Source organism: Solanum pennellii, chromosome 7 (assembly GCF_001406875.1).
Source record: "Solanum pennellii chromosome 7, SPENNV200".
Taxonomy (NCBI): Eukaryota; Viridiplantae; Streptophyta; class Magnoliopsida; order Solanales; family Solanaceae; genus Solanum; species Solanum pennellii.
Genome location: NC_028643.1, coordinates 8689300 through 8707395, shown reverse-complemented (window position 1 = coordinate 8707395; position 18096 = coordinate 8689300). Strand labels below are relative to the sequence as shown.

Sequence of the window (18096 nt, the reverse complement as noted above, 5' to 3'; positions counted from 1 at the left end):
TATATATATATATATATATATATATATATATATATTTCCATTTCTTTCTTTGCAAAATATCTATTTTAATTTCTTTCTTACTTTAATTTTCTTAATTCTCTTTTCTGTCGTTAATTTCTTATATTTTCACTTCTAATTATTTTTAAAAACTTATCTTATTAGTTTCAATAAAATAATTAAAAGTGTCCTTTGATATAACATTTTATTTTTTTTTATATTATTTTCTTCACTTATTTTAATATCCAATCGAAATTAAATTATTTTAGATATTAAAAATTTAGAATTAATTTGAAATCAAAGCAAAAGGAAAGACAAAGAAAATTAAAAGAGTAAATAAAATCAATATAAAAAAAATAATTGAGAAAAAACAATGAATGAAGAAAAAAAAGAAGACGTTTAGCTACAGAATTTTGAAAAATATGTGTATTAACTCAATTTTAATACACAACAAATAAAATAAAAAGATTTTTATAAAAAAATTAATTTTTTTAAAAGATAAATAATCTTTTTTAAAACCAGTTTGATTTTTTAAAAAGAGTAATAATAATTAGACATGTGGAAGACCCGTGTGTACAAATACAGTCAACATGGGTGGTTGAAGGTGCCACGTCAGCAGAAAATGTGCACAATATAATAAACAAGTGTGTTGGAGGTGGGGGGAGGAGGTGGCTACTAGGACCCTGGTTAAGATTAGGTGTGTCGCTAGAAGTTCGGTTATAATATATGGGGGTACTTGTGACTTATTCCTTTCAAATATAAAGAAGTTATGTAATTTTTTTTAAAGAATCCATACCCAAATTAAAAATCAAATATAAGTGATCCAAGTACTTGTCACAACCCAAAATCAGTAAAGTAACGTGACACTTACACCATCCCTCTAATAGGTAAGAAAAACCTATCTTAATTAGGCGAAAACAAATTTTTTTTAGAGGAAATAAGTCAGAAATAACTTTTCATAAAGACAAAAAATATGCAAATGATTAAAACACAACTTCATAATTTGGTGTCACATGAACAAGAGTGACTAAGAGGCAAATACAATAGTTCAATTATGAAAACCCTAAACAAAAGTAATAGACATAGGGAGTCTTGATGCAACAGAATCTCCATGTATCTCACACGAACACCAAAAATAACTGTTTTGGACACGAATCAACTAGACATACTTGAATTCGAAGTAGAATCTGCATAAAAAGATGAGATAATTGTAGTGTAAATATGGGAACACGTGTATTAGAAGGCATCATAAGACGATAAAATTGATGTCACGCCTCGAGGCTACCCCCAAGACGCAGACACACGACTTAGGATCATGAGTAACCCAAGCTAACCCTGTTGACTTATCATAAGCATACTAAACAAAACTGAAATAAAGAAATACTTTGCAGAAGCTAAATCATGAGATATACTGAAGTTATTGGGAATACACATAAATTATCTGAATATATAAAATTGAGAATTTATCAACAATTGAAAGGTCGAACTCAAATGCTAAAGTTGAATATAATTATGTCTGAAAATAGCCTTTAACAAAGTAGAAGTGTTGGGACATGCCTCGGATAAATCAAGAAAAAACTAAAAGTAAGACTAAAAGCAAAGGAAACATGTCTATTGTACTTTGGAGAATGAGGACTCACCGCTGATACTGCTGACCTGAAGATCGCAAACCAATCTATGTGTGATCTAGAAGTTGAGAACTTAAAGCTACACCACGAGAATATTTAGCGCAAAATATGCGTCAGTACTGGAAAGGTTCTATGCATGTATGATAGAGTAAAGCTGAATAATAACAAAACTAAACAAGCATATAACTGGGCAATGATATAAGATAAGCATGATTCTATACTGAAAATACTAAACATGAGCTAATTGAATGCAATGACCAAGTTTATAACATGCTGAGACAAAAATCTGTCTGTAAATGATAACATGGTCAATGCAATAGAATCTGACTGAAAGGAAGCTACTAATAACAGACATAAAGCCACATGATCTAAACGTAGAGCCCTATGTATATGACCCATCGAGAGGATCCAATATACCCTTCTAGTTGTATAGAGGCACGACTCGTCTGATCACTAAAATGATGCCCACAGAGGGAACTTACAACCTACATGGCAATTAGTTATGGGACTTGAGGGTGACTGGTCTTAGTCCACTTGGTATTAAGTTTCTCCCAATTGATTATATAGTTAAAAATTTATGACTAAATTTCTATAATACTGGATTGCTCAAAATACTAACATGCTAACTGAAAATGCTAACTGAAAATGCTACATTAAGCTGAGGCATGTATATCTGAAATATCTGACTTTGCATGAGTAATTGATGAACTAAAAGAACTACATAGCTACGGTTATGAATTTATAAAAGAATATATGCACAACCATACTAAATCATGATAATCTTATTAGGAACATTAAAGTAACTAATTCGTAATGATCTACTAAAATTCTAGAAACCTTAGGTCTAGATAATTTAAGGAAATCAAGAATCTGACACAATTCTAGGGATATAAATGGGTAAAAGGAACCCACTAGCTAAATCCCACATACACGGTGAAAAATTTCGCGGAGATATCATTTGATGTTGGAACTGATGGAAACCTTTTGCGATCTTGAACTAGAGCTTGGTCAATTTTCTCCTCTATTTTTGCTCTAATCGATGTCATTTTTTGTGACAAAATGATTAGGGTAAGTTCTAATTATTTTACTAGGCTAAAACTGATAAAACTACATAGTTTGGGGGTTAAACAATGTAGTTTAGGCTTCAACATATATGGGAAAGACCAAATGACCCCTGACTTAACTACTCTCGGAGGTCACCAACGGACCAGAATGGCGGTCTATGGATGGACCGACAGTCTATCTTGGTGACTCGTCGATCGACACTTAGAGGCTGAGTGGGTGTCTAGACCATGACGTGGACCACGGACTATGGTCTGGCCAACAGTTCGTATGTCCTAGCGTAGGTACAGACTTGGCCAAATTTTTAGGGTTTTATGGGGAAAGAGTTACCAGTGGTGAACTACACACGGACCGTAAGTCAACCTACAATCCCTGTGTGGTTTCTGTTGGTACCACCTACAACTTCTGAAACCTTCACTTTGTAAATCTAGCATACAGGGTGTTACAATTGAAGTCTAACTATATACCATATATAGTACAAAATTTAACCCATATGAGTCTTCAACTTCTAAACAATTAATGAGAGATGGCAAAAGACGACAAACTAACATCACCCCATAAACAACATATGTGAAAATCAAGTAAAAATAAGATGTGATATAATGTTGTGGTTGTATGATCCTAGCAGTATACATCTGCTCCCGCTAGTAGCATGCTAGGATCAGAGCAAATGACCCATGGGGGCTTACAGGTCCATACACCCATCCCAAAAATTTTCCCTTGGGCATTCATGATTCAACTTGCTGGAGGCCAGTCTTGATATCATGTAATAACGATTTTTGGGAACCATTTTGCATTAGGGTTCATTAATATATTATAATTACCATACCATTTTCGTGATTAAATGCGAATGAATTTGTATGATTGATCACAATAATAAAGCATGATCATGTGCTACATAAGCAAGTATATATTTGTCAAAATAGTTTCCTTAGGCCACTAACCCATTAAGATACGATATAAAAAATGAATAAGAGTGGTGCAACAAAACATATGCAATTCAAATAACATAACATCTACTATCTATGTCCTAACTTAGAATGCACATCAATAAGTCATTCATTTCAACACTGAATAAACCAATAAACCATCTCTCGAGCAAAGCGTAACAGAGTATCATAATCTACCTTGAAAGCCCAGTATATGTGCCATGAACTGAAATATAGCCTTGGAACTCTCCTATTTTATTAAAATATACTCTATATGAGTATACAAGCCTATCAACACCCATATTTTTATATTTAAAATATTTTATTGACCAATGGTCCATTTATTTCTCATAAAGAAGTATCATACACAAACAGGCCTAATAACAACCCAATTTATACCAAATAACAAATGGCCCGAAAATGGAAATAGAAGGACAACTCATCTTGGTCTTGATGACCAAGAACATTCCATTCCTTAAAATAGGGTTTTCTTAAGAAAGCTTTCTATTTCTGACTTTTATGTAATCCACCGCTTCCATGTTTTTAGATCCCTTCATCCTTTATTTTCTCGTGCTTCATTTTCGGGTCCTTAACATTCTTCATCCATGGAAAAGAAGGATATATATGATATTGCAAAGGTAAATTGACCTTATTTTTATCCATTCCCAACTACGGTTGACCTTACTATTCCCTTTTTGCAGATGTGAAATCCAGTGGAGGTGTTTGGTGTTCAAGATAAAATTTTTGTTGGATTTAACCATGAAACTCATTTTGGAGGTGAGGTTTGTCAACACCCATATTTATGTATAAACTCTAGTAAAAAAAAGGACTCACAAAGACAACCCTGAGCCCTAAATACAAAAATTGAAAATTGATTTCATAATTAGATTTGCAGTCGTGTGAAAAGCTCATGCACCAAAAACCAACTAAATTCGATCACTATTTGATTCTCAAATAAAGAAATTACATATAATTTACCTTAGGGGCTTACAATACATTTCACCAATCAAAATACAGTTTTTTCGATAATTGTAAAATCTTATTAATTACAATATGTGTTATTCTATACAATTTGGAACTCTGGATATGGACGTGTTCCAATTTCAAATCCCTACTATTTATAAATATTCTCCACACTGGTATACTACTTTAAAGATATAAATTAAGACTATGCATTTATCCTGTTAGCCTAGGTATCATGCTAGCTCTATGATGTATATCTTGGATAATTAGTTGGCAGATCATGTCTGGGGTCCTCTCTTTATGTTGGAATTAATATACCTATGGTTCCTTTCTTGCCATATATGATATACTGCTGCTTCTAGGGAAATTTTGTATACATAAGCCACAGTAGATTTGCTAGTAGCATGGCCTGTGGCCCATTCCAGCTCCTCATTCTGCCCAGTGCTACCCCTTGTGATGAGTAACCAACTAAGCATTTTTTGTCATATCTATTTTGAGAGTGAATGGGTTAAAAACAGGTGTTGATGTGATTCAATTTCTGCCTTGCATAATCAACATACAACTTCATTAATAATTCCTCAGTTGCTTAGTCTGTCTTTGGTGTATAGCCACATATAGTGCACATACCCATTTAGGATTGCCCAGAATGCTGAAAGTGAATCTTCTCCATGAGACCTTATTGTATTTCCCTTTTCGTATAAATTTCAAAAATGTTGAAATTTTCTTCCTCCATGATTTTAGGTACTTGTAAATCCATCTCTTCAAGCCATTATACTGCCTTGAGAATTTTCTTTACAATCCATGAGACTTTCTTGACTTCCACCTCTCATGATGTTAACCCTTTATATGAAAAGTGACTATTCAGTAGCATCACCTTTTTCCATATCTTCATCTTTACCATCACCAGTATTAGTCACATCCCCTTGAAGTAAAGTCTAGCGTTTTTATTCCTTATTTACATCAACATATTTCTTCATCTCTTCCCTTACACCATCCGACCATTGTTCACACCATGAGACGTCCATGGAAGTACCAATGAGGAGTTGTTTATGATGAAAGATTCCAGCGTTAGTAACTTTTTTACAATAGTTACACTCAACTGCGGCCTTATTGGTCTCACTTGCTCTTTTCCCATATTTCCAATGGGTCAACAATTTTTAATCGCTTTTAAGATCAAATACATAATCAACAAGATAAACAAAGTAATTGAAGTAACAATTAGTAGTAAAAATGAAGAATAAGATACTATGCAAGTACTACTAAATGAAGAGAAGATGAGAAGGGGAGAATAACACACGACTACCTACTATCCTTACACACATCAACAAAATATTTGCAAAGAAAGATCACTGATCAATTTCAACTACTTCGAAGTACCTGTTAAGAAACTTTGGATATATTTGGACTTGAACCACTAGTCTATATACTCAAGGTAATACTCCCTCTGTATCCGTTTATAGACTTGTGACTAGTCTTAGACTTCACTTTCGCATTTTGAGATGAACTTAGTATTATTTTGTTGCGAATGGCTACTGATGATGTTATTACTTGTTTGGTTGATATATATTGGTTCTGTTGTTGATTCTGAGACAAATAAATATTTGGATTGCCCTTAAGTGAAGGAAATTTGTCCGATTTTCTATAAATTATCAATAAGCATTGCCTTGAACACTAGCTCCTAAGCGCCGATCGTGGTCCTTAGATTCGACATCAGTTGAGTCATAAATTGGAAGATCATCCACGATATATCTGCAGTAATAAGGCCAAATTGAAATATATATCCAAGAATTAGAAGGATATGAGTAAAAGCTGTAGCATTCAAAATATGGTATCACGGGCAATTTTGCTCTGATCAAACTATAGATATTTGACCTAAAAGTTTTTCTTATTACTTTTACAAATAAATGAACTACCTCAATCTTATCATTTAGTTAGAAAGTAAAGGTCAAGTCATCCAACAGTAAACCAAATTGATACAAGCTTTAACTCTAATGTTTCTCTTTTACATTGAAAAATTAGAATCAAGATGTAGAAGTAATGGAGCTCCTGAACAAATCAAATTAATCGAACCAGAGTATTAAGATTTGTACAAATTACAAAAAAAGAAGTTGAGCATTAGCTGTCATTCCCATATTCCCAGACATGGTTGTACTCCTAGCAAAGATTTAAAAAAATGGAACAAAAGAATAAGATATGACAATGACAGATTCATATCGAATTTAGAAGAATATACCAAAATCCCTTAAGATTGTGTATCAATGTCTCAGGATTAGAACACAGTGCTATTTCAAAACACTTCAACAGTTATGCTTATCAATATCAACAAGAAACAAAATCTATTGACCCGTTGATCAACTATGTTTTAAATGGAAAAACAGAGGAAGACATCTACTACAAAGACATCAATTGATGTTCTTTAAATTCAAACATAATAAGCAATTAGCATTTATCTTCTTCTTTTTATCGGAGCAATGAGATTTATCTTGAACATCTTTCCTTTTCAGCAACAAATGCAACACACTATGTTTGACAAGGATAAACCATACTACATATGACCTGCGGATTGTAGTGTGTGACTAGAAAATTCAATCTATACGCATAAATCATTACTTCGTTTTCTAAAATCTAGGAAAAAGGAACATGTTATATGATGCTACAAAGGGTATTCCAAAAATAGTAATTCATAAGAAACTTAAGTTACCCGGAATCGTCGAGACTTCGCACCCAGAAATAAAGAACAATTTGCAGCTCCACACAGACAGTGGACATTTGCACCCCGGTACCACTCAAAATTATATTCATATGTCATCTCTATTCCGACAAATATATCTTGCTTCACAAATATACCTACCCTTATTTCGCCCGACATTATCCATTTACTTGTTTCCCAATTTGGAGTGCTGTGAAATTCAGGAAGACACAATATCAGTGCTACCAATAAACACCAATTAACCATAATAATGTCACTGTGAGCTGACCAAGATAATTATCTTATTTCGCTTATCATCAATTTGAGAATCCGAGTTCCAACACTTACCATGAATGATTGATAAATCTTGCAAAACTTCCCTTATAGGTGGAGTCAATGAATACATTACCATCCAAATAAATTATGTACATGTCCTTGAGGCCTGCACAAATCATATGAAATTATAGTAGTGATTTGTTTATGTATTACCAACCAACTCTAATGTTGATAACTTACCATAACTTACCATGAAATTCATAAGCCTGAGATATTTTCTACTTCTTCAAATGATATCACTTCTCCGCAGCATTCAATGATGAATTGTCCAGCCTATAATGTGAAGAGAGAGGAACAATTAAGATATTCCACAGAATATCTTAGAGGCCTTTGTGTGGTAACTGTATTTATGGTCATCTTAATTGTTCCTCTCTCTTCACATTATAGGCTTGACAGTACATCATTGAATGTTGTGGAGAAGTGATATCGTTGAAGAAGTAAAGGGACATCTTAGGTTTATGAATCTTATGGTAAATTATCAACATTAGAGATGGTTGGTTATACATAAACAGATCACTACTATAATTTCACATGATTTGTGCAGGCCTCAAGGAACATAATTTCTATGGATGGTAATGATTTCATTGACTCTACCTAGAAGGGAAGCTTTGCAAGATTCATCAATCCTTCATAGTAAGTGCTGGAACTCCGGTTGTCAAATTGATGAAAAGTGAAATAAGACAATTATCTTGGTCAGCTCAGAGTGACATATTATTATGGTTAATTGGTGTTTATAGGTAGCATGATACTGTGTCTTTCTGAATCTCACAGTCGTCCAAATTGTGAAACAAGTAAATGGTTAGTGTGGGGGGAAACAAGGGTAGGTATATTTGCGAAGCAAGATATATTTGTTGGAATGGAGTTGACATATGAATACAATTTTGAGTGGTACGGGAGTGCAAATGTTTGTTGTCTGTGTGGAGCTGCAAACTGTTCCTTATTTCTGGAAGCAAGTCTCGACAATTCCGGGTAACTTAACTTTCTTATGAATTGTTATTTTTGGAATACCCTTTGTAGCATCATATCACATGTTCCTTATTACTATATTTTATACAATAAGCAAGTAATGATTTATGCATATTGATTGAATTTTCCAATCACACACTGCAATCCGCAAGTCACATGTTGTAGTATGGTGTATACTTGAGTCAAACTCATTCTGTTGCATTTGAAGCTGAAAAGGAAAGTCGTTCCGAATAAATCTTATTGCTCCAATAAAAAGAAAAACATAAATGCTTATTGCTTATTATTTTGAATTTGAAGAACAACAATTGATGTCTTTGTAGAAGATGTGTTCTTATGTTTTTCCATCTAAAACATAGTTGATCAACGGGACAATAGATTTTGTTTCTCGTTGATATTGATAAGCCTCACTAGTGAAGTGTTTTGAAATGGCTTTGTGTTCTAATCCTGAGACATTGTACACAATCTTAAGGGATTTTTGTATATGCTTCTAAATTCGATATGAATCGGTCAGTCTCGTACATTATTCTTTTGTTCCATTCTTTTTTATCTTTGCTCAGGAGTACAACCATGTCTGGGAAGATGGGGATGACAGGTAATGCTCAACTTTGTTTTTTTGTAGTTTGTACAAATTTTAAGACCCTGGTTCTATAAACTTGATTTGTTTCAGGAGCTCCATTACTTGTACATCTTGATTCTTGTCTCTCGATGTAAAATAGAAACATTAGAGTTGAAGCTTGTAGCTTTTTGGTTTACTGTTGGATGACTTGACCTTTAATTTCTAAAATAAATATAAGATTGAGGTAGTTCATATATTTGTAGCAGTAATAAGAAAAATGCCCAGATCAAATGTATAGTTTGATCGGAGCAAAATTGCCCATGATACTATAGTTTGAATGCTACATCTTTTACTCATATCCTTCTAATTCTTGGATATTTATTTCAACTTTGCTTTGTTACTGCAGATATATTGTGGATGATCTTCCAGCTTATGACTCAACTGATGATGAATCTACTATAGTGATCTCTGGAACTAGTGGAGGAAATGAGCACACAGTGATATTGAATGACAATGAGGGGTCTACGTTCACGTGGGAACCAACTAATAGCACAACCAAGAAGAATTCTCAGCGCAAACCCAACCTGAAGGTCAAATATCTAATTATTAATTTTATTCCTTGTATTCTCATGTGAATATCCAATTTAGGACCACGACCGGTGATTAAGAGCTAGTGTTCAAAGCAATGCTTATTGAAAATTAAAAGAAACTCGGACATATTTCCTCCACTTTAGGGATATACCAAAAATTTTCGTTGTCTCGAAATCAAAAATAGAACCAATTAATACCAACCAAACAAGTAATATCTTCATCAGTAGCCATTCGTAACACAGTAATACTAAGTCCATCTCCAAATGTGAAAGTGAAGTCTAAGAATAGTCACAAGTCTATAAATGGATACAAAAGTGAACAATGATCGAATGTTGTAAGGAAAAAAATGAAAAAATATGTTGATGTAAAGAAGGAACAAAAATGCAAGTCTTTATTTCAAGAGGACGTGACTAATACTGATGATGATAAAGATGAAGATATGGAAGAAGGTGAAGCTACTAAAGAGTCACTTGCTTCAACAGTCATAGAATGCAACAATCATAGCTAGTTGATGAATCTGACGAAGATGAGAAATAGAAGTTGAACCATTATAAATTTGAATTTTCTTATCCTATGGTCCATGGAGGATTTTGTATAATTACCTTTTAGCTTTTAATGTGAACTTTTACTTATATTTATTGTTTCCATTTATTTTGCAGATTTGTTGCTTCTGAATTATCAGTAGAACTAATATACCCTTCACTTGGTGGAATTCTCATTAACACAAATTTATTTCCTTGTATTATCATGTCACGACCCAATTTAGGATCATGACTTTCTTAAGAGCTGTGTTCCAAGAAATTCTTATTGGTACTTTAGAGAAAAAGAATAATACTCATGACAATTATAAAAATAATTGATGTCGCTAATCTAGGAGTTCAAAAATAAAAGGATGTTAGCAATAAACCCTCCATTGCTAATTTATCCATTACTAATCCATGCATTACTTGCATTACTAACAACCCCCAAGTTTTTTCTTCACTTATCTGCATAAGACTTTTATCTTATTTGAACTGTGAGCATCCTTTGTCTGATTTTCTAGACCTTTCTTAGAGCTTCCTGTAACAAGTCTAGTTCCAATACATTAGCCTCACCAACTTCAAATTGTTTGATGAAAGAATGACATTTCCTATCATACAAGGCTTCATATTGAGCCATGTGAATGCTTGATGGAAAGTCATAGTCGTAAGAAAATTTATTTAATGGTACCTAAACATCCGAAATAAGAATACAAATTTATAACAAACTCTTATTTTCTGTCTGTCTCCGGATGAAATATGGAACTAAGATCTACTCATGCCTCCGAAATCAAGAATGATTTTCTCACACTGAATTTGATACTTATATCTTCAAGTTTATGCATATCTTAGGCCAAAAGTCTCTTTACAGGAGATGAGCCAAATAACACATGGATTTCCTTCTTAATGCATCTGTCGCATCATTTTCTTTCTTGAATGACACCGAATGGTAAAATATATACGTAGTCATTGCGTAATTTTATTCATCATTGCAAATTGAAAAATCAAATCTTTCTGCTGGATAACAAATTCAACCACTTGTGGTCTGTATAAATCTTGTTGGTTCAATTGTATAAATCTTGTGAGTCTTGGCCATTTTTGAATTGTACTGTCTTTTTATTATCCACCATAATCCCATCCTTAGATACAACATCCCCGAAAAGTGTCATCAAATCTAGTAAAAAATTTGAACCTGACGAACTTGGCCTAAACCTACTGTTCTTGTCGTGTTTGAAACACAATTTTGAGGTGATCCTTGTATTCTTTCTGTGTACACTAATATACCGATACTTACATTGATCCCCTTCTATAAAAAGCAATGGTGATATTCAAAACTGCAACAACTATAGGGGTATAAAGTTACTAAGTCACACTACGAAAGTGTAGGAGCTGGTGGTCAAGATAAATATGAGGAGGGGTGTGCCTATCTCCGAGAACCAACTTGAGTTCAGGTAAGGGCGGCCAACTACAAAAGTCATACATCTTATAAGAATATTGTTGGAGCCAGGTATGAATGGTTAAAGGTGACTCAAAACATTTCTTAGCCATTAGAATTGCACTAGAGATCAACCCTTAGCCCATTTTTATTTATCGTAGTAATGGATGAATTGATGCAACATATTCAACCTGATGTGTCTAATTTGTGTTCTTCGCATATGAAATAGTAATGAGTGAGAGACCCATGGTGGATTTAATTATAGGTTAGATGTTTGGAGACAGACCCTAGAGTCCAAAAGTTTCAGGTTAAGCCATGCTAAATGAAGTGAGGTGGAATTGAAGTTCGATAAACAAGTCATACTCAACAGAAGAAGTTTCAAGTACCTTAGGTCACACCTACCACTTCTTATTGCGATAGAGTGCTGGTTAGACCTACAAAGTTTTATTGGAAAGAGTGTTTGCATGTAAAGAATGCGCACGCTCAGATGGATGTGTAGTCATACTAGGAGTGACAAGATTTGGAACAAAGATATACAAGACAATGTAGGAGTGACCTCCATGATGTACAAGATGAGGGAAGCAAGGTTTAGATGTTCGAGCATGTGAAGAAGTGGTGCAGGAAGATCCAGGTAAGTAGGTGCCCGAGTTTGGCTATAACACATCTTTAGGAGTGGTATAGGTAAGTCGAAGAAAATTTAGGGAAGGTGATTAGATGGAACATGACACATCTTCAACTTACTGAGGAAATGACTTTAGATAAGAAGGTTTGGTGTGTGTTGTAGCTACTACTGCTCTGTTTTGTTGTCTTATTCTGTTCGGTTCTGTTTTACTATACCAACATTGTTGTTCATCTGCTCTGTTTTGCTAATTACTTTTCTTAACAGTGATTATATATTGTTACACTGATTAAAATATAGTGATGATTTTCTTTTTTTGATCTTAACAACAAATTAAAATGGCTGACCAGAATCCTTGCATGGTTGATACGAAACTATTAACCAGAACCCTTGCATGGCTGATAAAACACTATTAAAATGGCATTAGGAAGATCTTTGACCAGAATCCACATAAGAGAGGAATGAATTATAGGAATGAATGATGAGTTAGTATGAAAGTAGAAAATACTAGGTTACATTCTAAACCCCTAATCAAATCATGAAAATCCTCTTTGAAATCACCTAAACCAAACTCTCAAAGTCCCAAAATCGAGTTATAAACTATGAAATTAGATTGGGGAACAAAAATACTATTCTGCTACATATTTTCGACAAATCAAAGAATCTTCACACCAGTGAGCTAGCAAAGCAGGCAAAATTACATAGAAGCAGAAGGAACCATGCAAGTATGAGATTATACTATCCTCATAGAAGCGAACCCTGTAAAGATATATCTTGATAATTTATTCAATTCACCATTCTATATCCAATTTCATAACTTTAGAGACATTTTTTGGGCAACCATAGAAAAATTTCGTTATTTTTTAATGTTCATGTACGATATTTGCCAATTTCATTTATGTTAATGTCATACAAATATAAATATATGTGTATTATGAAAAAATTATCATATATATTATTTCAATCTAGCTTTAGAGTTATGTGGTATATTTTCAACTGTAATTCTCTTTTCCTTGACGAGTTTCCTCTTCTTTTTATTTAATTGAGAAATTCATTTGTCATTAAAAATGTTTTAGAGCTATGTGTAAATAATTTTTTGTCTTTTGTTTTACTTATCTTCACTTTTTTCTGTAGTCTTTCAATATTCAAAAGAAAGGAAAGTGACTCAGAATCAGGGGTATGTGCAAATGTTGATCCAACTATTAATAGATGTTGCAAGAACATGTAATATGGTTTAGTCACTTTTGATTTGAGGTATGCCCTATTTTTGTGGTTTTGGATAGTGGATATTTTTTCTAATGTTTATATTCAGATTTGAGTGAATATGTTCTTAATATCTGTTAAGCCGTTAATCCGTTGAAGTGTTAATTGATGAGTAGAATTACTTCAATTTATGGTTCCTATCTCCTTGTTAATTTGTTAAAGCGCTAAAGTTCCCTAAATTATGCCAGAGAGAATAGATATGAAATGAGTCCCCAACTCCAAGCCAAATGCAAAAATCATCACCGTAGTCAAGCCGAACACTTAGAAGATTTATCATAAATCCTCTGAGAACTCTCTCAGTGGAACTTACCCCCATGATAAAGTGTCAACACCAGTGTTGTGACCATAGGCCTAATAAAAAAGACACTCCCTCAACCAACCATTCAGCCTTTAAAAATGACAAAATGTATCCTTCCATTTTAACCTAAGGATTCTCGGCACTGTTAAGTGTTAGTATTTGAAATTTTGATGACGCTCACAAATATGCAACTTGGTCCCATAGTTGATCAGGCATCTGAAGTTAATTGATGAACATCTAAAAATTTTGTCACTTTTAATGCAGTTAGTAAGAGCAAGCAAAGGGACAAGTGGACTTAACCAATAAGAGAACATCATGTTGCTTTGTTTAGCGGGTAATATATCTTCATTGACATGAAAAAATCTAGTTAAGCAATTCAAAGCAAAAAAAAGGTGAAATTTGCCTTCGAAAAACTCAAGCTTTCAACACACACACCAAGGGACATGATAGAGTTATCAAGTGCTTCTTTTGGCTGTTTGTTCGGAAATGCTGGTGATGTGGTCAATTTGTAAGGTCCGGTCCGTCCCAGTCCGTGACCGGTCCAAGTCCGTTCCGGTTCATCCCAGTAGGGACCGGTAAGTTTCGGTTCCGGGACAGGTAATGCAACGAAAACCGGGTTTTACCGGTTAGTCCCGGTCTGGTCCAAATTAATTTTTGTTTTTTTTAAAAATTTTTTTACCATTGAGAGCCGTTGGGTAACGGCTAGTGGGGCCCTCAACGGCTCTTTGCCCCTTTTTGCAGCCAATTACAACCCCTACCCCCCTCCCCCCCAACTCTTTTAATACATCATTGTTTTAAAAATTACACTTTATCCCCTTTTTTACCTATAAATACCCCTAAACATTCATTCTTTTCAATCACAAATTCACAAAATCATCTTCTATTCTCTCAACTCTCAACTCTCTACTTCTCTACTCTCTAATCTCTTAAAACTGTTGAAATTCCGGTTTTGGTCTGTTGAAAATAGATTTGGTGCTTCAAAATTCAACTTTCAACTTTTCACTTTCGGCTTTCGACGGTCATAAACATCTACTTTTTTAAGTAGACGTTCGGTACATTCGTTCCAACTTATAATGTATATTGCAATAATTATTTATTTATTTTGTGATTAATTATTTGTTTGCATTATATTTTTTGTATTATATTAATATAATTACGTTTAATATTTGAATATGGATTCTGGTAAAAATGTTGTTCAAGAAGAAAAAGGTAAAAAAAGTGCAATTGAGCATGTTCAAAATATGTTTAACTTTACATTTTCCGATAATCAAAAAATCGGTAGTTCTTCTAAATCTAAAACTAAAAAATCTACTATAGTAAGAATAAATACGGAGGATTATACACATGTTAATGATACTGTGTTTAATATTTATTGTAATTCTGGATTAGATCCTTATCATGAACATTTTTACAAAGATGGTTTGGTAATTTAATGAGGATTTGCCTCAAGATGATGATAATATTGATAATGATGATTATATGGATACGCCTAATTTTGATGATGATGATGAAACTAAACCACCTACGGCTACTAGTACCTAGTCCCGCTCCTAGTCCCGCTTCCTTTCGTTGTCCTGCCCTTGTTCCCCCGTACATCCTAGGCCTAAGTAGAACGTGCTATAAAAATTGCTTGTGTGGCAATTTATGACACAAAATGAAGATAAAACACAAGCTATTTGTAATAAATGTAAACATAGATTAAATCATAAAATAGTTGGAAAATAAGGTGGGACGAGACATTTGAGTAATCATTTAATGTGATGTTGTAAAAATGAATTTTTGCATGCTAAAGCGGTAGCCCAAGCTAAAATGAATGGTACCCTCCTTCCTGAAAATGTAGGAGTAGGTGGCTATAACATGGTACAAATCCAATCAAATCCTTCTAATGTTTCTGGCTCTAGTTTACCATGGTCATATAGTAGAGAAAAAAATCTTAAAGAACTAGCAAAATGATTGTTATTATGGATTTGCCATTTAGTTTTGCTGAAAATCCCGGATTTATACATTATATTAAAATTGTAGATAATCCACATTTTAAAAGTTTTGCTAGAAATACAATTAAAAAGGCTGCATTTGATTATCAAGCTCAACATTTTCAATATCGTCGTTGTTTATTTTATTATAATAATTCTAAAATAGATATTACTTCTGATATGGGCCGTAGTATAAATGGTAATGATTATTTGATTGTTAGTGCACATTCGATTGATGAAAATTGGAATATGAAAAAAAGAATTTTTCGGTTATAAATGTTGTTAGATGCAAATAAACGGTTATTATATAGCTCAAACAATTTAGATATTTTACAAAGCTGTGGAATATGTGATAAAATAAGTAGTATCACCTTAGATAATGCTGCAAATAATACAGTTGTTGTTGAATTTTCAAAACCAACTCTTTGCACTATTTATGGTGATGATTATCATATTAGATGTACTGCACACATATATAATTTGATTGTTAGAGATGTTTATACAAATGTAAGATAATGGTTGCACGGAAGTTGAAAATACATGTCATTTTATATTTAAATGTCAAGTTAAGTAAAAGTGTCACGACCCGAGCTACCACCGAGACGCGGACACGGAACCTAGGACCAAGAGTTATCCCAAGCTAACCCTGCTGGCATGATCATGAGCATACTAAAGATAATAAACAGTTGCGGAAGATAAATCATACATAAAATGAAAAGATGGGGAATACTCATATTCTGTAACTGAGATAGTTGAAAACAATGAGTTTAATACAAAAGAAATATTAACTCAATACTTAGCTGAATCTAACTATGTCTGAAAATAGCCTCTAAACTAGACTAGAAATACTGGGACAAGCCCCAGCTAAATCTAGCAAAAACTGAAACTAAATGACTAAAGACTGAAATGAAACTCATGACTGTTGTCCTCGGAGAATGAGGACTCACCACTGAATCTGCTGAACTGGAGATCGGGAAATCGATCTATGCGTGATCTGGATGCTGAGAACCTAAACCTACATCACGAGAAGATGTAGAGCACGTATGCATCAGTACTTGAAAGGTACTGAGCATGTAGGATAGAGTAAAGCTGAAATAAAACATAACTAAACAAGCACAAAAACAAGTATAATAATCTGAACGTGATGTGCTGATTTCTGAGCTAACTGGATGCAATGACCAATTTATAACATGCTGAAACTGAATACTGAATATACTGATAAATGGTCAACACAGAGAGTCTGACTGTGGAGTCCGATGTATACGCCCGATCGAGAGGACCCAATATACCATGCCAAAGGTATAAAGGCATGCTGGCGTGATCACTAAACTGATTGCCCACAGAGGGGACTTACAACCTACTAGGCTAGTAGTTCAGGGACTATTGGGTAAGCTAAACCCTAGTCCAACTCGATATTATGCTACTCCCAATGAATTTTGTAAATTAACTGATTATATCTGAATTTCTGTAAATACTAGATAGCTCGAAACTGAACATGCAAACTGAGAATGCAACAATTAATCTGGTAATTATGCATTTATTACTGAGGCATGTATATCTGAAGTGTCTGAAATATATAACCTAGCATGTGTAATTCAAGAACTAAAGAAATACAAAGCTAGGGTTCTGAAATTCAGGCAATAATCTGAGTAATAACATGATAATCTGATTTGGAACATATATTTAATAAATTCATGAAGTTATATCAAAGTTCTAGAAACCCTAGGTTTAATCATGATAAGAGAATCAAGAACTGACTGAAACTAAGGACCCAATGGGTGAAAGAAACACACTAGTGAAATCCCACATACCTGGTGATGAAATCCACGGAAAAATACTTAAGTTTCGGGGCTGGAACTGCTGGAGCTTGTGGCGTTCTTGAACTAGGGTTCTTGAGCTTTTTTTCTCCTCTCTTTCTTCTAATTTCTAAGTTTTGATTTAATGATTTGACTTGGACATGTTTTAATTATGTATCTAGGCTTAAATTGACTAAAATCTGATGATTTAGGGTCAAAACGACGTAACTTAGGGTTTAAACGGAGAGGGAAAGGTCAAAAAGACCCCTGGGAAGGTTGCTGTCGGGCCTCACGATGGTCAGGACTGACGGTCTGTCGTGCGCCCGACGCTCGTCGTTGGGTCCGTCGTGAGGGCCTGTTCGACAAGCCTTTACTAAAATGGGCATAACTTTTTACTCGGAGGTCTGATTTTATCAAGGTCGTTGGCTATGGAAAGATAATTCAATTATATATCTGTGGGTAAGTCATGGGAGACCT

The 18096-nt window shown here is 33.9% G+C and overlaps 1 pseudogene; it reads right to left on the bottom strand.

The window, feature by feature from the left end:
* Nucleotides 1-6228: 6228 nt before the first annotated feature.
* On the bottom strand, nucleotides 6229-8053 carry LOC107024816 (annotated as a pseudogene).
* Nucleotides 8054-18096: the final 10043 nt, after the last annotated feature.